The 26,249-nt window shown below is 47.2% G+C and overlaps 1 long non-coding RNA gene across 1 annotated transcript; it reads left to right on the top strand.

Annotated features, from left to right (window-relative positions):
- The first annotated feature begins 1,865 nt into the window (after positions 1 to 1,865).
- Positions 1,866 to 25,743, top strand: LOC144888965 (uncharacterized). Its single transcript, XR_013621494.1, has 4 exons — positions 1,866 to 1,903; positions 2,285 to 2,398; positions 22,885 to 23,028; positions 25,062 to 25,743. It is a non-coding gene; the product is annotated as an uncharacterized LOC144888965 (long non-coding RNA).
- The last annotated feature ends 506 nt before the right edge of the window (positions 25,744 to 26,249 follow it).

Raw genomic sequence — 26,249 nt, 5'->3', positions numbered from 1 at the left:
GCTCATCAATGCCAGCTTCATCATTTGGATCTGCAACTAAAAGTAAAACATGTCAGAAATCAAGTCAATTAAGCTGCCAAACTGACAAGTCACAATAATTGAACACAAGCTGTCCAGAACAACGGGCAGAACTGCCAACGCACTTAGGCTGTGGCAGCTTACGCACGATGTCTTGCAGTTCAAATCCTGCTTCATCCTTTGGGTTTGGAACAAACACTGGGTTGTCAGATCCAACTTTTCCAGCAACTTTCTGCAGGAAGACACCTTCAAACTGAAATTCCTCTCCATTCAGTACATCAACCCGAGCAATGTAATGCACAAATCTTGATTTGCCAGCACATTTGACAACTACAAAGTCACCTTCAATGATATCCTATTCACTGTCCACATCTGATTCGTCATCATACTCAACTTCTGAATCACCATCTGTCTCACTGGAACTAGGGGTGTTTGATCTTGGGGGACATGTCTTTTTCCCATTAGCTTTGAACAAGCATCTCTTTGATTTCTTGGCTGATGGCTTCCGTTTGCGATTTTCAGATAGGGCTGCAAGCTCCTGGCATACTGGGGTGTGGAGATGGTACACCCAGTGTGGTGCAGGCTCGCAATGTATCCAATGACCGGGGTACGGTAATAATATGGTATTCTGTAAGCGCTTTGAGCCTTTGGGGAAAAGCGCATTATAAATGCTAATTATTATTATCTCCACCAACATGAGTTGGCAAGTTGAGCCATGGCTCGATTTGCCCCGTAGGGTCTGGCTCAACTTACCCCAGTCTGAACTTTCTGAGATGTCTCCACATACACACATCTTCTATGCATCCATCGTATTAAAGTCTACGACAAGAATGGAGACACATACCTGGACTAACAATAATTGTCATCTGATATCCATATTATCTCCATGCTGCATATGGAAGAAACGTGAACTTACCTGTTTTACACCTTTTTACTTTTATGGCTGAAAATTGGATTTTTCCCTCTGCAACACTGGTTTCCGTTTCAATTTCAATTTAGAAAACAATATGGCACAACGTGGACTTATGCAATGGGGCATCTATACTATAGATGGCGCCACCACAAAGTCTGACTCATTCATAAATGGCTGGGAGGTGGTGCCTCACTTCAACTTACCCCGATGCTCAACTTGCCCCGCCTTCCCCTACTTACTCTTTCACGTGACTGTACAATGCATTTAGGATCGGAGGCAAGAAATAAATATACCGTACAGTGTTTTTCACCTTTTTATTGGACAAAAACCAATTATGTATATATTTCAACAAGGAGGCTCACTTTCATTTCATCACATGCAGTGTTATTTGTAAAAGTTTATGCATGCCTGCCTGCATAATAAATCTTACGCTTCCATGTAATAAGAATAATAATAATTAGTAATATAATACCGAGTGTTTAGACAATACTCAATAGTCAATACAAATGTGTTCTACTTGTGACTCGGCGCACCTCTCATATATCTAACAGTAACATGTACGCAACTACAAGGATGTAATATTGTAATGACAATATACCATCAGAACAGACAACATGTTGTTGTTGTTCAAGGAATATTATTAATATTATTGTCCAGCAATTTATGTATTTACGATTTTAGTCCAACTCCAATAGCTGATGATTTATTGGCATAAATGTGTTGCTCGATATTAATATTAATATTGTAGCGACCCATTGGTCCCCCAAGCGAGACCAGCAGCAGAATCGCCTTGCTCCAGCCGGTGACGTAACCTTGCTCCAGCCGGTGACGTAACTAGATCAATCACATGGGGGTTAAATGCATGTTCCAAGTGAGCTCCAATCGGTGGAGGCGTCGTGGTGCACCGGGCTAAGGCGGGCCACGATGACGTATACAACGATGAGATCGAGAGCTGCAAGCAAACTGCTAAAGGTTCGAACCCTCGATCCTGGGCCCCCGCAGGTGTTGCGCCGCGGAAAATGAGCCTTCAAGCCAAAGACGTCCGGACGGACGCCCCGGGCACCCGGGCCTCCACCCTTTTGAATCTAAACCAATTAATCAATAATTAATCACTGAAAAGCTAATTAATGCATTTGAAATCGTCCACCGTTCCTTGTCGTGACGTCACATTCAACCGACCGTAAAATGAAATGTTGTTGTTTTTTTGAAAGATATTTAAATAATCTCGTTGACCCTTAAGGACTTATATATATATATATAAAACCCTTCGGTTTATAATTATATATAAAATCGATGGACCATCCACAGGGTAAAGGAAAGAATAAAAGAAAAAAATATCACTTCCCGTTCCAGATCCAGGAAGTTGACCCCCAGAGGAAGAAGAAGAAGAACAACCACCCTCCGGCTCGTCACTCGTCACTCGTCACTCGTCACTCGTCACTCGTCGTCCTCGGGCACACTGCAACTGTAAGTTGTAGGTGCAGGTAGTTGCACAGTCTCTGTGGTACGCTGCTTGTAGGTGCAGGTAGTTGGACAGTCTCTGTGGTACGCTGCTTGTTGGTTTCGGCAGTTGCACAGTCGCTGTGGTACGCTGCTTGTTGGTGTAGGTAGTTGCACAGTCTCTGTGGTGCGCTGCTTGTTGGTTTCGGCAGTTGCACAGTCTCTGTGGTACGCTGCTTGTAGGTGTAGGTAGTTGCACAGTCTCTGTGGTATGCTGCTTGTATGTGTAGGTAGTTGCACAGTCTCTGTGGTATGCTGCTTGTTGGTGTAGGTAGTTGGACATTCTTTGTGGTATGCTGCTTGTATGTGTAGGTAGTTGCACAGTCTCTGTGGTATGCTGCTTGTAGGTGTAGGTAGTTGCACAGTCGCTGTGTTATGCTGCTTGTAGGTGTAGGTCGTTGCACAGTCTCTGTGGTATTCTGCTTGTAGGTGTAGGTAGTTGCACAGTCGCTGTGGTATGCTGTTTGTTGGTTTCGGTAGTTGCACAGTCTCTGTGGGATGCTGCTTGTCGGTGTTGGTCGTTGCACAGTCTCTGCGTTATGCTGCTTGTAGGTGGAGGTAGTGGGACAGTCTTTGTCGTATGCTGCTTGTAGGTGTAGGTAGTTGCACAGTCTCTGTGGTATGCTGCTTGTAGGTGTAGGTAGTTGCACAGTCTCTGTGGTATGCTGCTTGAAGGTGTAGGTAGTTGCACAGTCTCTGTTGGATGCTGCTTGTCGGTGAACATAGTTGCACAGTCGCTGTGGTGTGCTGCTTGTAGGTGGAGGTAGTGGGACAGTCTTTGTCGTATGCTGCTTGTAGGTGTACATAGTTGCACAGTCGCTGTGGTATACTGCTTGTAGGTGTAGGTAGTTGCACAGTCTCTGTGGTATGCTGCTTGTAGGTGTAGGTAGTTGCACAGTCTCTGTTGGATGCTGCTTGTCGGTGAACATAGTTGCACAGTCGCTGTGGTGTGCTGCTTGTAGGTGTAGGTCGTTGCACAGTCTCTGTGGTATGCTGCTTGTAGGTGAAGGTAGTTGCACAGTCCTGTGGTATGCTGCTTGTAGGTGTACATAGTTGCACAGTCGCTGTGGTATGCTGCTTGTAGGTGTAGGTAGTTGCACAGTCTGTGTGGTATGCTGCTTGTAGGTGGAGGTAGTTGCACAGTCTCTGTGGTATACTGCTTGTAGGTGTAGGTAGTTGCATAGTCTCTGTGGGATGCTGCTTGTAGGTGCAGGTAGTTGCACAGTCTCTGTGGTACGCTGCTTGTAGGTGTAGGTAGTTGCACAGTCTCTGTGGTGCGCTGCTTGTTGGTTTCGGCAGTTGCACAGTCTCTGTGGTATGCTGCTTGTAGGTGAAGGTAGTTGCACAGTCTCTGTGGTACGCTGCTTGTAGGTGCAGGTAGTTGGACAGTCTCTGTGGTGCGCTGCTTGTAGGTGCAGGTAGTTGCACAGTCTCTGTGGTACGCTGCTTGTAGGTGCAGGTAGTTGCACAGTCTCTGTGGTGCGCTGCTTGTTGGTTTCGGCAGTTGCACAGTCTCTGTGGTACGCTGCTTGTAGGTGCAGGTAGTTGGACAGTCTCTGTGGTACGCTGCTTGTTGGTTTCGGCAGTTGCACAGTCTCTGTGGTACGTTGCTTGTTGGTGTAGGTAGTTGCACAGTCTCTGTGGTGCGCTGCTTGTTGGTTTCGGCAGTTGCACAGTCTCTGTCGTACGCTGCTTGTTGTTGTATCTAGTTGGACAGTCTCTGTGGTATGCTGCTTGAAGGTGGAGGTAGTTGGACAGTGTCTGTGGTATGCTGCTTGTCGGTGTACATAGCTGCACAGTCGCTGTGGTATGCTGGTTGTAGGTGTAGGTAGTTGCACAGTCGCTGTGGTATGCTGCTTGTAGGTGCAGGTAGTTGCACAGTCTCTGTGGTGCGCTGCTTGTAGGTGCAGGTAGTTGCACAGTCTCTGTGGTACGCTGCTTGTAGGTGCAGGTAGTTGCACAGTCTCTGTGGTGCGCTGCTTGTTGGTTTCGGCAGTTGCACAGTCTCTGTGGTACGCTGCTTGTAGGTGCAGGTAGTTGGACAGTCTCTGTGGTACGCTGCTTGTTGGTGTCGGCAGTTGCACAGTCTCTGTGGTACGTTGCTTGTTGGTGTAGGTAGTTGCACAGTCTCTGTGGTGCGCTGCTTGTTGGTTTCGGCAGTTGCACAGTCTCTGTCGTACGCTGCTTGTTGTTGTATCTAGTTGGACAGTCTCTGTGGTATGCTGCTTGGAGGTGGAGGTAGTTGGACAGTCTCTGTGGTATGCTGCTTGTCGGTGTACATAGTTGCACAGTCGCTGTGGTATGCTGCTTGTAGGTGTAGGTAGTTGCACAGTCGCTGTGGTATGCTGCTTGTAGGTGCAGGTAGTTGCACAGTCTCTGTGGTGCGCTGCTTGTTGGTTTCGGCAGTTGCACAGTCTCTGTGGTACACTGCTTGTAGGTGCAGGTAGTTGCACAGTCTCTGTGGTACGCTGCTTGTAGGTGCAGGTAGTTGCACAGTCTCTGTGGTGCGCTGCTTGTTGGTTTCGGCAGTTGCAGTCTCTGTGGTACGCTGCTTGTAGGTGCAGGTAGTTGGACAGTCCCTGTGGTACGCTGCTTGTTGTTGTATCTAGTTGGACAGTCTCTGTGGTATGCTGCTTGGAGGTGGAGGTAGTTGGACAGTCTCTGTGGTATGCTGCTTGTCGGTGTACATAGTTGCACAGTCGCTGTGGTATGCTGCTTGTAGGTGTAGGTAGTTGCACAGTCGCTGTGGTACACTGCTTGTAGGTGCAGGTAGTTGCACAGTCTCTGTGGTGCGCTGCTTGTTGGTTTCGGCAGTTGCACAGTCTCTGTGGTACGCTGCTTGTTGTTGTATCTAGTTGGACAGTCTCTGTGGTATGCTGCTTGGAGGTGGAGGTAGTTGGACAGTCTCTGTGGTATGCTGCTTGTCAGTGTACATAGTTGCACAGTCGCTGTGGTATGCTGCTTGTAGGTGTAGGTAGTTGCACAGTCGCTGTGGTATGCTGCTTGTAGGTGTAGGTAGTTGCACAGTCTCTGTGGTATGCTGCTTGTAGGTGTAGGTAGTTGCACAGTCTGTGGGATGCTGCTTGTAGGTGTAGGTAGTTGCACAGTCGCTGTGGTATGCTGCTTGTTGGTGTACGTAGTTGCACAGTCGCTGTGGTATGCTGCTTGTATGTGTATGTAGTTGGACAGTCGCTGTGGCATGCTGCTTGTTGGTGTAGGTAGTTGCACATTCGCTGTGGTATTCTGCTTGTATGTGTAGGTAGTTGCACAGTCGCTGTGGTATGCTGCTTGGAGGTGTAGGTAGTTGCACAGTCTCTGTGGGATGCTGCTTGGAGGTGTAGGTAGTTGGACAGTTTTTGTGGGATGCTGCTTGGAGGTGTGTGTAGTTGCACAGTCTCTGTGGGATGCTGCTTGGAGTGCAGGTAGTTGGACAGTTTTTGTGATTTGGTGTTTGGAGATGTAGGTAGTTGGACAGTTTTTGTGGGATGCTGCTTGGAGGTGTGTGTAGTTGCACAGTCTCTGTGGGATGCTGCTTGGAGTGCAGGTAGTTGGACAGTTTTTGTGATTTGGTGTTTGGAGATGTAGGTAGTTGGACAGTTTTTGGTGTTTGGAGATGTAGGTAGTTGGACTGTCGCTGGTATTGTAAAGTCATATCTGGATTTTGATCAAGTTTTATTTCTCAGGTGATATGATTGTTGCCTGCCCTTGCCTTCTCTCAGCTACAACACCTTTTATTATCTCTGGGCATGCATGGTGAGGGCTTTGGTCAGTTTGCTGTTTGGAAATGTTCACCCAGATTCGAACATGGCAGCAGGTCGCATGTAAAACTAGACCGGCACTCGGTAGAGCGCATACCCCTGCCAGGCTGAACAGTTTACGTTTTGTATCCACTGACAGGTCGGATCTAGACCTGGACCTGAACTCAAAGCTAATCGGCTTGTTCTTGTCACTTACCAAACTCATCCACCAAGTTTTGTCATAAATCATCCACACCTTTTTGAAATATGATGCTGCATATCTTTTGGTCCAATCACTCAATGGTGAAGAATCACTTAAAATTTTCAAAAATTCTCGTATCCGGATTCGTATCTTCACCAAAATCGAATCGATTCGACTTCATCACACACTCAACCTGTCCACAATTTTTTGTCCGAATCTGGCCACAAACTTTTGAGATATCCTGTTCACAAACAGATACAGACCTCCATCCACCTTCGATGGCAGAGGTAGAAAGTCCAAGCGAGGGTGTGCAACCAAGAAACTCATTTTGCAATAAATGTTCGTTTCCCATTAATCGTACACTTTCTAAAATCAAATCTCACCCCTCTCCTCCAAATCTTCCCCATAACCCCTCCCCTCCAAATCTTCCCCATCACCCATCCCTTTCAAATCTCCCCCCTTGCCCCTCCCTCCTAAACTACCCCCTCACCCCTCCCCTCCTAGACTCCTCCCTCACCCCTCCCCTCCAAATCTCCCCCATATCCCATCCCTTTCAAATCCCTCCCCTTGTCCCTTCCCTCCCAAACTCCCCCCTCGCCCCTCCCCTTCAAATCTCCCCACCCTCATTTCTTCTCAATTTCCGCCCTCTCACTCCCCCTCCTCAAAGCGTCCTCCCCGATTCTTCCCCCTTCCAACTCTCACCTCCATCTCCCCCAACCTTCTGCCTCGCTCTTCCCCCTCCTCAAATAACACCTCATTGTGCCTCACCCAATCACCATCAAACCTTTTGTCCGCCCCATCCTTCTCTTTCTCCGAGCTATTCTGAAATCTCTGACACACCTTCAACAGCTCTCCCTACCTCTTCCACCTCTTCCACATCTTACCCTGCCCCTCCTCCCCCCTGTTCTGTATCCGATGCTCCCCCTTCCTCTTCATTAACGGTATGGACCTCAAACATCCGGGGTCTTCGTTCAAACTTAACTGATCTCTCCATACAGGTTGCTTCTGTCAAACCAGACATGATCTGCTTAACAGAAACTTTCCTCCTTCATGATGTCTCTGATTCCTTAGTATCTCTCCCGGGTTACTCCCTCCTCCGGTATGATAGACCTGAGCCTCGTCCTGGAGGTGGGGTTGCTATCTTTATCAAAAACTCTCGTCCTCACTCGCCCTGCACTGTACTCTCTCCACCTCACCCCCAGGAATACCTCTGGCTACGGCTTCCCCTTTGCTCCCACCTCTTGTTCATATGTGTGTTGTACCGTCCACCAAACAGTGATGACTCCATCTACATCTCGCTGTCTGATAATATGGACCAACTTCTATCTACTCATCCCAACTCTCTCTTCCTCATATGTGGTGATTTCAACTGTCGTCATTCCAGTTGGCTGGGTGTGGGTACCTCCCTCACCAGCCATGGCTCCTCAGCAAAGGACGTCTGCGACTCACTGGGACTGACACAATCTGTCAATTTCCCGACCCGGATCTCAGTCAACGGAGCGTCTTCTCTTCTCGACTTGGTACTGACTAACTTCCCTGAAAATGTCTGCTGCTCCTCTTCTGCACCAATCGGATCATCTGATCATGTCCTTGTTAAAGTGGACATCTCTCTGACCATTCTCGGGGAGCCTGCTCAGCGTCGACGAGTCTGGCATTTCACTCAGGCCAACTGGCACGGTCTTCAAGCAGCCATCAATCATCTGGACTGGTCTCCCATCTCTACCACCTCTGACATCAACTCATCCTGGGAATTCTTCCAAAGTAAATTGCTCTCCCTCATGCACAGATTTATCCCATCTCGTCTTCAGTTGTCATACCCTTCCTCCCGTCCATGGTACACGGAATCTTGTGGTGAGGCTGTTGCCCAGAAACAACTTGCCTTCGTCTCCTGGAAAGCAAATCCAACGGAAGGAAATCTCATTTCCTTTCACAAAGCCCGAAACAAGTGTGTGTCCACCCTCATGAGAGCCAGGAAACAATATCTCTCCGTTCTCAAGACCGAACTCTCTTATCTGTCTCCCTCTTCCAAAACCTGGTGGTGTCTGGTCAAATCCGTTTCTGGTGTTTGTTCCTCCTCCATCCCCTCCCTTACCTCAAACGGCTACACAGCTGACTCCGCACGTGAAAAAGCTGAATGCCTCAACTCTGTGTTTGCCTCTAAATCTTGTGTCCCAAACCCATCCCTCTCTGTACCCACCATACCCAGTCGTACCCAGCTGCTCCTGGACTCCGTGTCCTTTCCTCCTGACAAGGTGGAAAAGTTTGTCAACCCTCGACTCTGATTCTGCAACTGGACCCGACGGCATCAGCCCACGGGTCCTAAAATCCTGCTCTGCCGCTCTATCTCACCCTCTCTCTGTTCTCTTCACCCTCTCTTTTGCTCAAGGTCAACTGCCATCTGCTTGGAAATCGGCCAACATCACCGCTTTGCACAAAAAAGGTGCAAAAACAGATCCTAGCAACGACAGACCAATCAGCCTTCTCCCAATTATCAGCAAAGTCATGGAATCCATCATTGCTTCGGATATGAAATCTTTCCTCTTCTCCAATGGCTTGATCTCTGAGCATCAATTTGGTTTCAGACCAGGTCACGCTACTCTGGACATGCTGCTTCTGCTGTCTCAACAATGGATGGAGGTCCTCAATGCCAAACAGGAAATTAGAGCTGTCTCCCTCGACATATCACGTGCCTTCGATACGGTCTGGCACCCCGCTCTGCTCACCAAACTCTCCTCCTTTGGTATCCATGGAAATCTCCACGTATGGCTGGCTGACTTCCTCTCTAGTCATCGTCAACGTGTGGCCCTGAATGGGGTTCTCTCATCTCCTCTTCCTGTTCAGGCTGGAGTGCCCCAAGGCAGTGTTCTGGGCCCTGTGCTTTTTCTGGTCTTCATCAATGATCTCTCTGACTCACTTGAAAATCCTCTCTATCTTTTTGCTGATGACTCCACTCTCTGCCGCTCCATTGCTCTTCCCTCAGATCGGCAGTCTGCAGCCTCCTCACTCTCTGAAGACTTGGACAAAATCACAGACTGGTCAAACAAGTGGAACATGTCTTTCAATCCTGACAAATCCCACACTCTTACTATGTCTCTCCGAAAAGATCGACTGGACAACCCTCCCATCTACTTTCTCAACAATCCTCTCCAAGAAGTTCTGTCGCTCAAGCTTTTGGGTCTCACTATCTGCCATGATCTTTCTTGGGAAAACCACATTTCCAAGCTGGCCTCCAAAGCCAGTCGCCGACTGGGCATCCTCCGTCGTGCGAAGTCCTTCCTCGGCACACCTGAGCTCCTCACCACATACAAGGCTTTCATCCGCAGCTCAATGGAATACTGTTCTCCCCTATGGGCCGGGCCGGTGCTCTTGCCTCACACCTAGCTCGGCTTCACGCTGTTGAAACCAAAGCTTTCAGAATTATTGGAATCTCCCGCGATGAAGCTATCTCTGAGGGCCTTTCACTCACTCACCGCAAGCAGGTAGGTGGTCTTTCTGTCTTCTACCGACTCCTCTCCGGCCTTGCACCCCCAGCTCTCTCTGTGCTCTGTCCTCCAAATATTCCTACAGGTCGCACAAGATCTGCCAGCAACCCTCTGATGGTTAAACTGCCGAAATCTCGGCTCTCTGCTCACCTTCACTCTTTCATTCCTCTTTTCTCCCGCCTCTGGAACAAACTCCCTCACTCCCTTCAATCCCACTCCTCCCTCCAGGTCTTTAAAACAGCTGTTCACCACCATCTCTTATCTTCCCCCATCCAAAACCTTGATCTTTTCTACCCCCGCTAATTCACCCCAGATCCACCTTGTTTGAAATTCCAACTTCTTTCCTGGAAGTCCTGGCCGTGTCCATATGTTTTATACCTCTCCCACCCCCCCTCCCCCTTCCCATGCCCTCCCCCAAAGCCCTCGCCCTCTCTCAGATCTCTCGATGTCTCCATGTCTCTCGGTCCCTGCTCTCAAATGTTGTGATTGTGTCCTTCCCCCTCTCTCCCCATCTTGTCTACCGCTCCCGATGTTATATGTTTGTGTGTCGGTTTGTCTTTCTGTGTGATTAATGTTCGCTCTTTCACGAGCCTCGATCTTGCAAACAAACAAAAAAAAAAAAAAAAAAAAAATACAGACCTCCATCCACCTTCGATGGCAGAGGTAGAAAGTCCAAGCGAGGGTGTGCAACCATTAATTGCTCTTTCTCGTTCTGTATGTTTTTGAACGGATAGAAATGTGTTTATCCAAAATGGTTGATGAAAAGTATACGATGGACCACACGACCCTGGATCACAGCTCAACGTTGGTGGGCGGGCATCGCGAAAATGCACCCTTCCCTTAGCTGGCTCACCCGAGAAGGTTCAGTGAGGCTGCCTCTGCTCAACCCCTACCCCATCTCACAGGATGTAAGGAGGAGTATGACCCGGAGGGAACTCTGCAGATGTGTGAAGTCACATGAGATCACCAGCCAAGGGAAGGGAAGAGATGGCCCCCAGTGCCACGATCCACCACCATGAGAGCAATACCCCTTGCCCTCAACATATCCACTGACCTTGGTCGTTGTGCTCACCCCAACCACTGACGGGAACCTCAAGAACCCATAAAATTCATGCTGGACCAAAGAGTAAAACTTCAAGAAAGGAATCCAGCAATTTAGAGAACACGACCCTGCACGTGATCCACTCTCACCCTCATGGATCTTTCGGTCCTACAATCGCCGGTCGAGACCTACCAAATCGCCCAAACGTCCAAACTCTATTCAAACATGACGGTCGGATCCACTAAAGGAACCCGCTTCGCTTTCCGTCTTGTGCGCAAGTGGTCAGGAGTACGCTGGCCCATCAAATGCAGACTGAATTCACGAGAACGGCACTCAGTATAGAGCATACCTCTGCCAGGTGGATAGTTTACGTTTTGTATCCCAGAGTAGACCAGAAAATCACAATACAGAATCACATTTAATCAAAATCATCCGTCCACAACTTTTGGAGATTTCCTGCTGTATCGTTTTTCCCATTAATCGTTTTTGTCGTTTTTGGCAAATCGTTTGTGAAACAAAATCGTTTTTGGCCCAATCTCCCATTGGTGACGAATCACTTTAAAAAATGTGACTCGTCGGATCCGGATCTTCAGCAAAATTGAATCGATTCTTCCTTGTCACACACACAACCTGTGCAATCTGTTTCGTCAAAATCCGTCCATAACTTTTTGAGATATCCTGCTATGTACCGTTTCTGACCCTATCTCTCAATGATGAAGGATCACGTAAAACATTCTCGTAGCCGAATCCGGATCTTTACCAAAATCTAATCATTTCGTCTTTGTCACATACACTACCTCACTGCCAAATTTTGTCCGAATCCGTCCACAACTTTTTGAGATATCGTGTTCACAAACAAACAAACAGGGGTAAAAACATAACCCCCATCCACCTTTGGTGGCGGAGGTAACAAAGAAAGAAAATTCTTCACGATTTGACCGAATCATTTACAAGTGCAATCTTAGACGAAAGTACTTTCACCGAGGATGGAGCGGGTCAAGACCCAATGCATGTAAAATATTTCATTGATAAGTTACATTGATTTGTTTTGCAATATTTGTCAACACATGTATTTAACTTTCATTGAAATCAATGGGAAATTCCCATAACAGGTGTATAACCACAATTGACGTTATTTACTTAGTTATTGACAATAATTTGCACCCCATGTCCACTCTTGATCCAATATTCCCCAATAACATCTCACAAGAACTGAATTGATTATCTTCCTCGTACGTTCAATAACAAGCAGGGCTCCACAAGAATTAATTTGAGCGTCCTTAAATAGGACAAGTTGATCGATTTGTGGGATAAATGTTACAAACCTGTATTTGTTCAAAGAACAATAATCAAAATACATTTATCGGAGTAAAAATAGTTATTCTCTTACATCAACAGCAACTTGATCAGGATTCCTTTCTTTTCAATGTGGAATATTTTGGGGGTTTTCCCACATCTCAGAATGAGGCATTCCTGGAAATCTCCTCTGAGGTTTCTCAGAAAGGTGAGTGTCCAGGTGTACCATTTGGTAGATGGAGGGGTACGGGGTAATGTTATTGTCGTGTCTGCCCTGTCGTGAACACCGCAGGGCGACACAGATGACCAAACGAGCTTTAACTCCAAGGCGTTCAAACCTATGGCGCACCTTCATTATACGCACGGGGGAAGAGTGGGTGGTGGGGCTGGGGGGGAGAGGGGGGGGAAGTCGGGGTCCACCAGCAGTCTTTGAACCTGCAACAATTAACTCAAACCGACACACAATTAAAATGTTCAAAATATACAGGTTTATTGAAAATAAATGCCAGCAACAAAAAAATTCACGTTAAACTAATATCCTAAATGGGACGTCCCCAGACAGACTCAAATACACACATAGGGAAATATAAAAGAACGAAAGTAAAAAATGTGTGTTTGTTTAGTGGGCACATAGCTCCGATCTGCTCTTAAACCTCGTTAGGAATCGTCCAAACCCCCGCGTCCTTGGCGGGAACAGCACGCTTTGTCGTGCAGCACGCGAGCAGGAACCAGGCCTCCGTGCACAGTTCACCCCTCTAGCTGTCGAGTGCGCAGCGAGCAGGCCGCGCCCGTTCACTCGTCTCTGCTCCACACAGCACCGCCGCCTCTCCGGTTCACTCGGCATGGCCCTCAGCCATCACAAAGCCACGGCCAAGCGTGCCAGAGTCCACAAGCCACGACCGCCTTTCCTCACGATCGTCAAAACCCAAAGTTACGGATATGAAATGCTGACTGCACAGCACCAATGCCCAACGCAAGAGAGCAAAAATGCCACCGTTCGCTATGATCTCCCGGGTGTAAGGGGCAGAAAATGTCGGAACAACGTCTTTTGTCTTCTAGAGGGACAGCAAAGAGGAAAAAATGTCGGGGAGAGCGTTATTTTAAACTCAATGCTCTGACTTCATCCGTGCCTACTCCACCAATCACTAATCCCATCTTAGCAGTCCTTGCGCCAATCAATCCCGGACCAATCACTGCTCTTCAGGGCGTCGCCTCCCGGACCTCCTGTGCCTGTGTGCTCACCAGGTCGGTGGTATCAGTGGTAGTTTTCAATGTCCTGCTTCCAGTTGGTTTTTATTTAGTGTTATAAATGCGTGATTGCCTGGCTATCTGTGTGTGTTGCTGGTGTCATAAGAAACAGAGGAAAATAACAGAGGCCATTACATACAAGGGATTAATTACCCATAGTCCTTCACCAATTAACATAACCCCACCCCTCGTGATGGGAACGAAAATACGCTCTTGCACGACATACCGTCTACCGGATCCCTACTTATGATACATGGGGCTTCTTCTTCTTCATGACAATCAGAGCACACTATCTATGCAAATCTACCTGGGCTAAGGTATTGCCTACTGCCCACCCTCCCCCCACAAACGTAACATTATTTTCAAAATAAACTTTTCAAGAATTTTACCAAAACAAATTTTTTTTAACACAATGTTGGGCTTCTGCCAATTTAGATGACCTTTTGACCTCTGTCGACAGAAATTAAATTTATTGCGAAGCTATTATTTTTCTACTTTGTGCTTATACAACTTATTTCGCACGAAGATTGTTAATAAAGGAGTATAAGTTGTGGGTGGAATGGTGCCAAACTTCATTTCCTCTACTCCTGAAAAAGGAGACGTCTTAAGACTCGATCCCGGTATTTTTAAAATATCTATATATATATATTGTTACGGGTCGCGGACAAGATGTTACTTTGGGCCGAGCGGATGGTCAACCGCGACCGTTGCAGGATCCCCGATTGGCCCGACTTCCTGAACGTTGACCAGATCGCGCCACAGGTATTCAATCGGGAAACCTCTAAAGCGACCGAATGTAAAGAGGAAGAGAGAAGAAAACAGAGTACGGAGGAATAACAGGATTTATTATACACACAAGCAAAAAGAAAGCAGTCACGTTTATTTACAACACATAACACGCAGGTGACACAGTGCAAATACTAGCTTACCTACAGTCTTAATTAACCCAGGACAGAACAAACAAAAGACAGACTCACGCGGGGAATGACAGGAATGGCAGGAGGTGGATGGCTGGAGGTGAACGCTTGGTGGAGCCAACGCGGAGCTTGGTGGAGCCTTGGTGGAGGTGAACGCTTGGTGGAGCCAACGCGGAGCTTGGTGGAGCCTTGGTGGAGGTGAACGCTTGGTGGAGCCAACACAGAGCTTGGTGGAGCCTTGGTGGAGGTGAACGCTTGGTGGAGCCAACACGGAACTTGGTGGAGCCTTGGTGGAGGTGAACGCTTGGTGGAGCCAACGCGGAGCTTGGTGGAGCCTTGGTGGAGGTGAACGCTTGGTGGAGCCAACGCGGAGCTTGGTGGAGGGTTGGTGTGACGGGTTCTCTCTCCTTCCCTCACAAGCTTCAGGACTCTTTCTCTCTCTTTCTTAGTCCCACCCAGTCCAACAACTTCCTCTCTTGCTTAGTCCAACTCAAGGCCTTCCTGTCTTCTGATCTCCTCCCTCCTCGACTCTACTCAAAGCGCATCTCTTTTCGGAAACGCCCCGCCGTGGGTTATATAGGCCTCAACCTTTGCGAACCTCCCCCAAACGTTCTCTCTCCGCCCTCTCAAGCCAAACCCCTTGTTCATGGTTGGTCGAGTGGGGCTGGCTCACTCCTCCCCTCTATGACGAGGTGGAGGCACGCCTTTCTTCCCCAACCCTGCCTCGTGGTCAATGGCGGATGAAGGGAAAACCGCCCAAAATGCAGTTGGCAATTGGAAGGGAGGTAATTGGCAATGGGAATGGAAGTTTTGGGAGTGGGAATGAAGGGAATCTATCTCTTTCACTGGTGCAATGGAGTATTTCTATTAATGGGAGACACAGCCTTACCCTAAAACACAGAATTGAAGGAGCTGTGCTCCAACGCGAGTTGAAAGAATTGACGCGACCAAAGATGGAAATTCGTCCGAGTAGGTTTAATAAATGTATCACACTCGGGTACTCTCAAAAGCCCGTTTATCGGGCAGCAATATATATACACATTTATGTCGGGAAGTTTGTTCCCAATCGTGAAGTTCCCAAATCCGCTTCCGGTCCCTCGAGCGACGGGGCTTGCTTTGATCTCTCCACGGCATCAAAGTTTGAGTGTTTTCCCGTTCGTTTCTTTGTCAAATTTCCGCTGCGTATTTTGTTGTGTATGTGTTATTGTGTGTTTCTATTTGGTTTTGGTTTTGTAGTTGTTGCAAATTTGTGTGTAATTAGTCGTTTCTTTGTCCGCGCCTCGTGCGGCCTGGTGTCTCGTGCGGCCTCCTCGTCTCGACTTGTGCCCCGCCCCCTATATTCTCGTTTGTTCTTTCACCTCTGCTCCTGCTTTCTCAAATCCACGTTCTCACTTAGAGACTTTTCCCAGATTGTTTTCATGGTTTTGTTGAAATATTTCTTTAAATATGTTTAAACCGCAGCGGTGATCCCCCCCCCCCCCCCCCCCCCCAGGATTTCCATGTTTTAAACGTTTCCCAGTGTGTACCCTGGATAAGAATAGGTACGCCGTATCCCTGCGTGTCGTAGGAGGCGACTAAGTGGGTTGGCGTCGGGAAAGGCATCCGGCCATAAAAAAAAAAAAACATTGCCTCAAAAAGAGAACCATGACAATTACAACTACATGTGGGCAGGGTACAGCCCGAAGTGGAGATCGGTTTCTGAGGTTTGGGACATGGAATGTAGGGACAATGACAGGGAGATCAGGAGAAGTGGTGGAAGTATTGGTCAGAAGAAGAGTGGACATATGTTGTGTGCAAGAGACGAGATGGAAGGGAAGTGGTGTGAGAATGGTGAAGGGTAGGCAGGGACAGAAATACAAGTTTGTGTGGCAAGGGTGCCTGGAGGGCATGAATGGTGTTGGTGTCCTGTTTTCTGAGGAGTTTGTAGACAGTGTGGTGAGTGTGACTAGAGTGAGTGATAGGTTGATGATGGTGAAAATGATGATTGGAAAGCTCTTGGTGAACGTCATCTCGGGATATGCTCCGCAGGTTGGTCGGAGCGATGAAGAGAAGGACATGTTCTGGTGTGCGATAGAGAAGCTGATGGAAAACGTGAAAGATGAGGAAGTTGTTGTGGTAGGAGGAGACCTAAATGGACATGTGGGAAGGAGTATGGATGGTTTTGAAGGAGTTCATGGGGGTTACGGAGGATTTTGGAGTTTGCTGATGGAGCTGATTTGTTGATTTGTAATACTCAGTTCCAGAAAGAGGATAATAAGCTTGTTACATACACGTCAGGTGGGTCGACGACAACCGTTGACTACCTGATGGTGCGTAGGCGAGATAGGGGGCACCTCCGAGACACAAAGGTGATCCCGGGGGAGGAGGCTGTTTCACAGCACCACTTGGTTGTCTGCGACGTAAGGGTGAAAGGTGCGAGGAGAGCTCGGCGGGTGAAGTACCAACCGAGAATGAAGGTGTGGAGGTTGAAAGAGGTGACAGTAAGGGAGGCATTAAAAGAGAGGCTGAGTAGGGTCGAGGATGATGTGGTTGAGCTTGAAAGTGGTTGGATGTCAATGAAAGCTAGTCTGTTGGGAGCCGTTGGTGAGGTATGTGGATGGACAAAAGGACCACCAAGGCACTCGGAAACATGGTGGTGGGATGATGAAGTTGGAAAGACGATTGACAAGAAGAGGAAGAAGTTCAAGGAGTGGCAGAAGGCGAAGGGTACGGGAGCAGAAACAGCTGAGCATGAAAGTTATAAGGCAGCCAGGAAGGCTGCAAAGAAAGAGGTAGCAAAGGCGCAGGAGGCATGTAGGAAAATGTTCGGAGAACGCTTGGATTCGGAAGAGGGTCAGAGAGCGGTATTCAGGATTGCAAAGCAGATAGCGAAAGAGAGGTGTGATGTGATGGGGGTGAGCTGCTTGAAGGATGAAGTGGGACAAATCGTTGTCGACCCAGATGGAATTAAAGGAAGATGGAAAAGATATATGGAAATGCTGTTGAATACAGAGAATGAATGGGATGGCAACATAGAGAGTAACCCAGTTTTAGGACCGGCAGAGAAGATAACTGAGAAGGAAGTTGAGGAAGCGATAAAAGCAATGAAGGGTAGAAAAGCGGGAGGGCCGACGGGAGTTGTGGGAGATATGTTGAAGGCAGCAGGAAGTTGGGGTGTGAAGAGAATGACAGAGATCTGTAATCTGGTGGTGAAAGAAGGCCGCATTCCAGTGGATTGGGAACTGAGTACCCTCGTCCCTCTATACAAGGGGAAATGTGACCCTCTGGAGTGTGGCTCGTACCGAGCGATAAAGTTATTGGAGCATGGAATGAAGGTATTGGAAAGGGTGTTGTAGAGGAGGATAAGGAAGAAAGTGAAGATCGACGAAATGCAGTTTGGATTTATGCCAGGAAGAGGAACGACAGACGCGCTTTTCATTGTGAGGCAGTTGCAGGAGAAGTACATGGAGAAGAGGAAGAAGTTGTTTCTTGGGTTTGTTGATCTGGAGAAAGCATTCGATCGCGTTCCACGCAAAGTATTGACATGGGCATTGAGGAAGTTAGGAGTGGAGGAATGGTTGATCAGAGTAGTGATGGCAATGTACAAAAGAGCACGCACAGCTGTAAGGACGAAGGACGGGAACAGTGGTGAGTTTGAGGTGAAGGTGGGAGTGCATCAGGGGTCGGTACTAAGTCCACTACTATTTGTAGCTGTGATGGAGGTGCTGGCTCAGAACATAAAGGAGGGTTTACCGTGGGAGTTGTTGTATGCAGATGATCTGGTGTTGATTGCGGAAAGTATGGATGGACTGAAGGAAAAGATGAACACGTGGAAGGAATGTATGGAGACAAAAGGTCTGAAGGTGAATATCGGAAAGACGAAGGTGATGGCAAGTGGTAAAGCATGTGGTGAGGTGGAAAGAACTGGGAAGTGGCCCTGTGCTGTGTGTAGGAAGGGTGTCGGAGTGAACTCCATTCAGTGTACAATGTGCGCTGAGTGGGTTCATCAAAAATGTAGTGGTCTGAGAGGGTCATTAACCAGTGTGGCAGCTACATTCAAATGTAAGGTGTGCACAGAGGGAGCTGCAGATGGAGGAAATGTTGAGTTGGATCTTGGAGATGGCGTGAAGCTGGAAGGTGTGAAAACATTTTGCTACCTCGGAGACATGCTGAATGGAGAAGGTGGATCAGACTCGGCAACGGTTGCTCGAGTGAGATGTGCATGGAAGAAGTTTCGGGAATTGAGTGGCGTGCTGATGATGAGGGGAGTGTCGTTGAAGCTGAAGGGAAAGGTGTATGCTGCATGTGTGAGAAGTGTTATGATTTATGGGAGCGAGACATGGGTAATGAACGTAGAGCAGCAACGAAGGTTGGAAAGGGTGGAAATGCGAATGGTTCGACGGATGTGCGGAGTATCGTTGAGAGAGAGGAAGACAAATGATAAATTGCGAAAGATGATGGGAATAGAGCCTGTGATTGATGCTGTGAAGAGGAACAGGTTGAGATGGTTTGGTCATGTGTTGAGGAAGGATGAAAGTGACTGGTTGAGAAGAGTGATGGAAATGAATGTAGAAGGAAGTAGAAGACGGGGAAGACTGAGAAAGACTTGGCTAAAGATGGTGGAAGAAGAAATGCGGGCAAGGGGGTTAACAAGGAGAGATGCAGAAAATAGGGCAAAATGGAGAAGATTGTCATGGGGACCGCAAGGCTAACCCCCGCTCTAGCAGGGAAAATGGCCTTTAAAATGCATGTTGTGTTGTTGTTGTATGTCGGGAAGTTTGCCCGGCAAAAGCTATACCGGGCATGCCCGGGTATCAATGGCGAGCCTTGGAAAGGTGAGTCTGGACCTGCCCGGGCGTGTTTGGCTGCGGCCTGGCAAGTCGAGGCTGGGCGTGCCCGGGCGCTCTGGACGAGCACTGGAAAGGCGATAGCGGGCATGCCCGGACGCTCTGGGCGAGCCCTGGAAAGGCGATAGCGGGCATGCCCGGACGCTCTGGGCGAGCCCTGGAAAGGCGATAGCGGGCATGCCCGGACGCTCTGGGCGAGCCCTGGAAAGGCGATAGCGGGCATGCCCGGACGCTCTGGGCGAGCCCTGGAAAGGCGAGAGCGGGCATGCCCGGGAAAGACGAGACCGGGCGTGCCCGGGAGGTTCGGGCGTGCCCGGGAACAGTGAGTCCGGGCATGCCCGGGAGAGGCGCGTCTGGCCGTGTTCTGGCCGGTGCAAGGCGAATGTGTGCATCCAGCGGTAACCGCTACAGAATAAGATATAACTATCGAACAGGGGTATTCTATTATTGGCTGACGTGTATGCTTGTGGACTAGTTATGGGACGCCCTTTTGACCTTTACACAGCTCCGGCGGAGGCAGGAGGCGCAGAATAACAATAATAATAATAATGATAAAGCACACAATCAAAAAAAAATACAGTCCTCATATCCGCAACAATATATATAAAACATCTTTCATGATGACAGAGTATTGTGATGCAGTTTCTGATTCAGGAGACCTTAAATCACCAGAAACCATTTAAAAACATTTTATGTGCACAACTTCATGTTGTTGGACTTAAATTATCTAACTTAAATTATATTATCTTAAATAACTTAAATTATCTAAAATATATGCATCTGGCAACTGGACTATGAAATGTTTTTCCCAGAATGCTTTGCCTCCATTCCCTTTGGATTTCCTCTCATCAAAACACAGTTAAATAGTTTATTCAGGACCTGAACCCCATGTTCACCGAGGCAGGTCCATACTTCACTCATATCTCCTCAGGTCCTCCTGATTTGCTAATTTTTATCACTCTTAAATCGGCTGTCTTGTCTTGCAGTACTTTTTTGTATAAATCAAAGATTCCAGGAGCAGCGTTTGAAAAGGAGTAGGTCAGTGAGTGTTGGTACACAGTTGAAATCCCACATCCAATCTTCCTTGTCTGACATTTAAATCGTTGCGATCCATCTTTGCCATGAGGATGTGATGAGGAATATAAAGAGATTTATGCTCAGTTGGAAACTTCAGGTTAACTTTCCCCACCAAGTGAAGTTAGAATTTGTCCTATCAAGGCAAAATCTTCTTCATGGTCGTGTCAACAACATGCATTTTAAAGGCCATTTTCCCTGCTAGAGCGGGGGTTAGCCTTGCAGTCCCCATGACAATCTTCTCCATTTTGCCCTATTTTCTGCATCTCTCCTTGTTAACCCCCTTGCCCGCATTTCTTCTTCCACCATCTTTAGCCAAGTCTTTCTCGGTCTTCCCCGTCCTCTGCTTCCTTCTACATTCATTTCCATCACTCTTCTCAACCAGTCACTTTCATCCTTCCTCAACACATGACCAAACCATCTCAACCTGTTCCTCTTCACAGCATCAATCACAGGCTCTATTCCCATCATCTTTCGCAATTCATCATTTGTCTTCCTCTCTCTCACCGATACTCCGCACATCCGTCGAACCATTCGCATTTCCACCCTTTCCAACCTTCGTTGCTGCTCGACGTTCATTACCCATGTCTCGCTCCCATAAATCACAACACTTCTCACACATGCAGCATACACCTTTCCCTTCAGCTTCAACGACACTCCCCTCATCATCAGCACGCCACTCAGTTCCCGAAACTTCTTCCATGCACATCTCACTCGAGCAACCGTTGCCGAGTCTGACCCACCTTCTCCATTCAGCATGTCTCCGAGGTAGCAAAATGTTTTCACACCTTCCAGCTTCACGCCGTCTCCAAGATCCAACTCAACATTTCCTCCATCTGCAGCTCCCTCTGTGCACACCTTACATTTGAATGTAGCTGCCACACTGGTTAATGACCCTCTCAGACCACTACATTTTTGATGAACCCACTCAGCGCACATTGTACATTGAATGGAGTTCACTCCGACACCCTTCCTACACACAGCACAGGGCCACTTCCCAGTTCTTTCCACCTCACCACATGCTTTACCACTTGCCATCACCTTCGTCTTTCCGATATTCACCTTCAGACCTTTTGTCTCCATACATTCCTTCCACGTGTTCATCTTTTCCTTCAGTCCATCCATACTTTCCGCAATCAACACCAGATCATCTGCATACAACAACTCCCATGGTAAACCCTCCTTTACGTTCTGAGCCAGCACCTCCATCACAGCTACAAATAGTAGTGGACTTAGTACCGACCCCTGATGCACTCCCACCTTCACCTCAAACTCACCACTGTTCCCGTCCTTCGTCCTTACAGCTGTGCGGCTCTTTTGTACATTGCCATCACTACTCTGATCAACCATTCCTCCACTCCTAACATCCTCAATGCCCATGTCAATACTTTGCGTGGAACCCGATCGAATGCTTTCTCCAGATCAACAAACCCAAGAAACAACTTCTTCCTCTTCTCCATGTACTTCTCCTGCAACTGCCTCACAATGAAAAGCGCGTCTGTCGTTCCTCTTCCTGGCATGAATCCAAACTGCATTTCGTCGATCTTCACTTTCTTCCTTATCCTCCTCTACAACACCCTTTCCAATACCTTCATTCCATGCTCCAATAACTTTTTCGCTCGGTACGAGCCACACTCCAGAGGGTCACCTTTCCCCTTGTATAGAGGGACGAAGGTACTCAGTTCCCAATCCACTGGAATGCAGCCTTCTTTCACCACCAGATTACAGATCTCTGTCATTCTCTTCACACCCCAACTTCCTGCTGCCTTCAACATATCTCCCACAACTCCCGTCGGCCCTCCGGCTTTTCTACCCTTCATTGCTTTTATCGCTTCCTCAACTTCCTTCTCAGTTATCTTCTCTGCCGGTCCTAAAACTGGGTTACTCTCTATGTTGCCATCCCATTCATTCTCTGTATTCAACAGCATTTCCATATATCTTTTCCATCTTCCTTTATTTCCATCTGGGTCGACAACGATTTGTCCCACTTCATCCTTCAAGCAACTCACCCCCATCACATCACACCTCTCTTTCGCCATCTGCTTTGCAATCCTGAATACTGCTTTCTGACCCTCTTCCGAATCCAAGCGTTCTCCGAACATTTTCCTACATGCCTCCTGCGCCTTTGCTACCTCTTTCTTTGCAGCCTTCCTGGCTGCCTTATAACTTTCATGCTCTGCTGTTTCTGCTCCCGTACCCTTTGCCTTCTGCCACTCCTTGAACTTCTTCCTCTTCTCGTCAATCCTCTTTCCAACTTCATCATCCCACTTCCAAAATGTTACTTCCAAATGTGCCCTTGGTCCAAACAATCGGCCCTCCAACATGGCCGTCTCATTACTTCCGGCTGTTTCAAAAGAGAGGCTTCATCGGCTCTCCAGATTGTATTTTTCACTCCGTGGGCAGCTGCGACCGGGCATAAATTTGACGAACTGACTTGTTGCAAAGGTGGCATCCTTTGACGGTGCCACGTTGAAAGTCACCGGGGATGGGGGGTTCGGGTCCGGGTTCAGGCTGAAGGCTAGCCCAATAGGAGTGGTCGGCGTTTGCCCAATGATTATGGTTCAAAAATATCGTAAACGTATCGATTGCATACGTTTGATTTGACAATAATTGATTGTCCTTTCTACAGGGGAAGAAGAGGTGAACAATCCAACCCATCCCGACTTTGTCCCGTCACCGTTTCTGCAGCCAGCTGACACAAGTGGACGTGCCGACCAATCTGCCGAGAAGATGCAACGCTGCGGGGGAGCATCCAGGCGGTCAAGTGCTTGTGGTGAGTGTTCTTTGTCACAATTTTAAGGAATGCAGACACGGCACTATGGCTCAGATTAGGCAGTGGCTCAGATTAGCTACAATAATTATGGTAAATTAAAGTGACCTGAAAAAATAACTCTTAGATGCCATTTCCTGGCACTTCGAGGCACACTCTGCAATACAATATTATTATTGGGTTTGTTGGCATGTAGGTATATTAATAGTGCTTTGAATGTCACGAAACAAATGTCAGTGATTGTGACCTTGGCAATGTGGGTGTCGGTGGATTATAGTCAGATTATAATATTGCTTGGGTTTCAGGCCAATACGCAGCTACGTTGTCCCGAGGGCCGAACGGCCGAGGTCAATATTCCGCCCTCGGGACAGCATAACGCGCATTGGCCAAAAACTCGAACAATATTTCCATTCTTATTATGATGGATGAAGGCAATGGTAATGGCTCCAATAATCGCAGACAAGCCTAAACTGCGCCACTCCCTTGTGGGAGTAGGCCTACATGACATGTATATGTGGTCGTGCACAGGCCACGCCCACGCGTGGCCAATATTTAGGGTGAATGTTGTTCGTATGGCGGCCATAGGCCATATTTTAAAACTTCGTTGCACCCACCCCCACCTTGTGTAAACCGACATCCCCAATAATTTCATTAAGTGCACCCATTTGGACCACATTAGGAGGGTTGTCAAGTTGTCGCGGTGTGCGGGGGTTTACGACAATGCGATTAATGTCTGCCGGTGTCAGGGTCCAAACGCGTTTTCTTGAATTCTTAAAATCACACATCACTCTGCCAATAATGGACATAGAGGGTCGTGTGAGGTGTCAAAATGATCAGAGTACTTCCATACAATATGGAAGCTGCAACCCAGCTGTCGGTGACATCTGCGGTTACCTCTGGGTCAAGAAATCTGTAAAAATGGTGAAATGTATATTTTGTCTTACATTTTGATACATCATAAATTGTCTTCATAACACAGAGAATAACGAAGGTATTGGTTTAATGTGTACTCTAAAAGTTTCCCAGTACACTGTGCAAAATAATGATACCACACAAATATATCTGATATTAATATTTCTGAGTTTAATACCGCAAAACCGAAGTGTACCCCCTTATTTTCTTCATGGTATATGCAATATGCATACAACATAAGTTTGGATACAGTCGATGTGATATTGGCAATTACTTCAGGTATAACATCGAGATAAATATCATGATTTTCGCGACTGCATTGCACATTATCAAGACTAAAGAGACCTGAATTAAAGATGCCTTAGATTATTTTGGCCACCTGTGGAATAATACACACAAACACAAAAATACACCATAAATGTTTCATTTGGAGATACAAATGTGTTTCATAATACTAAATGTTTGTCCAACAAAATCAGAATTCACTTGAATGTCCATCATATTTTCTATTCAGTTGAATGCCCATCATGTTCATGATTTAACTGAGATGTCGAGCAAAATAAAAGTTCACTTGAATGTCCATCTTGGTAACTATCCATTTTAATGTCTATCATGTTCACAATTCACTTAAATGTCCACCATACGGTAATTACAATGCATCTGAAAGTCCATCGGTTAGTCGAATCATCTGCTTCTGAATCAGATGTCTCATCACCAGCCAGAGAGTTTGCCGGCTTTGTGCATCTTGGTCCGCATTTACATGCACCAATGCATGGAGACGGACATGCTTTTACACGAGCATCTTGACGATGCACAACTTCTCTGGCATCCACAGCTTATTAACTCGCGGCAGGCATCTGGTACAGGTACGAGGCTCATTAGCTTTGGTACTAACTTCGCGCCATCGATGTGCTATCCACATTCCTCTGGTGGAGGAAGGTCAGGATATGCCTGTCCTGCATGTGTCCAGATCAGGGCTCGATAGGTAGCTCGCATGATGTCAAATGTCAGGGCATCTTTTGTTGGCGGTCGGTAGTCATTTTCTGAATGTTGCCAAATGATATTTCAGGATAAATGATGCAACATTCCCTGAAATATTGTTGTCGTCCTTGTCTTCCTTTCAGGTTGGGCAAGAACAGTGCTGTGGTGAAGTAGCTTGAATGGAGGCCTGATCTCGATTACCTTCGGGGTGATTGATTCGTTTTGGCAGTGCCAGGACCGGTGATGTCCTGGCACCACCTTGCCTGGTGTTCATGCTCATCCACCGATGGAAATGGAAAAATGAAATCCACCTCATTCAGCGGTTTTATACATCATGAATACGTCGAACGTCGATGTTATGATTGTTGCTTGACGTGTGATTCTTGAACAGCGGTTGTTCAAAACATTTTCGTCTTCAAGAAGAATCGAGGAAAAAAGGCATTAACCGAACTGTTACCTTTTCGCTCCGTTACCTTCAAAGTTATAAATGCTTGGGCAATGGGCATTCCGCCCGCCCGCCCGTGTCCATTTTTCTTGTGCTCCCCCCATAGTGTTCCGTCTTCCCCAATATGGTCGCTCCATTGACGAAGGGTCATTTGTTACAGCCTTGTGAAATAGTTTTAAAGCTGCAGTCATTGCAAACAAAATAATTGTACCTTTAACATTTCCCAATGAGAGAGAGCAAAGATTATTCATGAAAAAAGAAATCATTTGTGCAGAGAATGATCAGTTTTTGTTTTTACTCGTATAATAACGTTCTCAGTGACGCAATGAATGTGACATGTGACATGTGACATGGATATGGATATCACCCCAGGTATTTTCTATATGTGGTGTTTGCATTTTGTGAAGAGCTTTACATGAATGAACGAATGAATGATCGAATGATCAATAAATTAGAATTTATTCGAGAATGCCTCCACATATAAAATGGCAAAAGGAAAAGTAGTGTTTCAGGTTATTGGATGAATGTGCAATTGAACGTGAAATAAATAAAAAAATGTAAAAATACTTTTGAGTTTTTTTTAAATTTAATGTTGTACTCAAAAGTGTGGATATATTGGCGAAGGAAGGGTGCTTGATTTATTTATATATACTAGCGTCCAGCGTGCGTGACTCGGCGCGCCCCGCGCGCTTCACCGCACGTCGTATCGGAGGGGTCGGCATCTTTGACCATTTCGGGGTGCTTTGGGTCTTCGGGATGTTTTGGGCCTTCGGGGTCTTTTGGGGTATTGGTGGCCTGAAGGGTCTTGGCGGAATTAACGCAATTAAGAGGGTTAATGTAGAGTGTGGTCATTTTATTTGAAGAAGAAGAAGAAGACTTTTTTTGT

Source organism: Myxine glutinosa, unplaced genomic scaffold (assembly GCF_964187855.1).
Source record: "Myxine glutinosa unplaced genomic scaffold, kmMyxGlut1.1 SCAFFOLD_330, whole genome shotgun sequence".
NCBI lineage: Eukaryota > Metazoa > Chordata > Myxini > Myxiniformes > Myxinidae > Myxine > Myxine glutinosa.
This window is presented reverse-complemented; position numbering and strand designations above follow the sequence as displayed.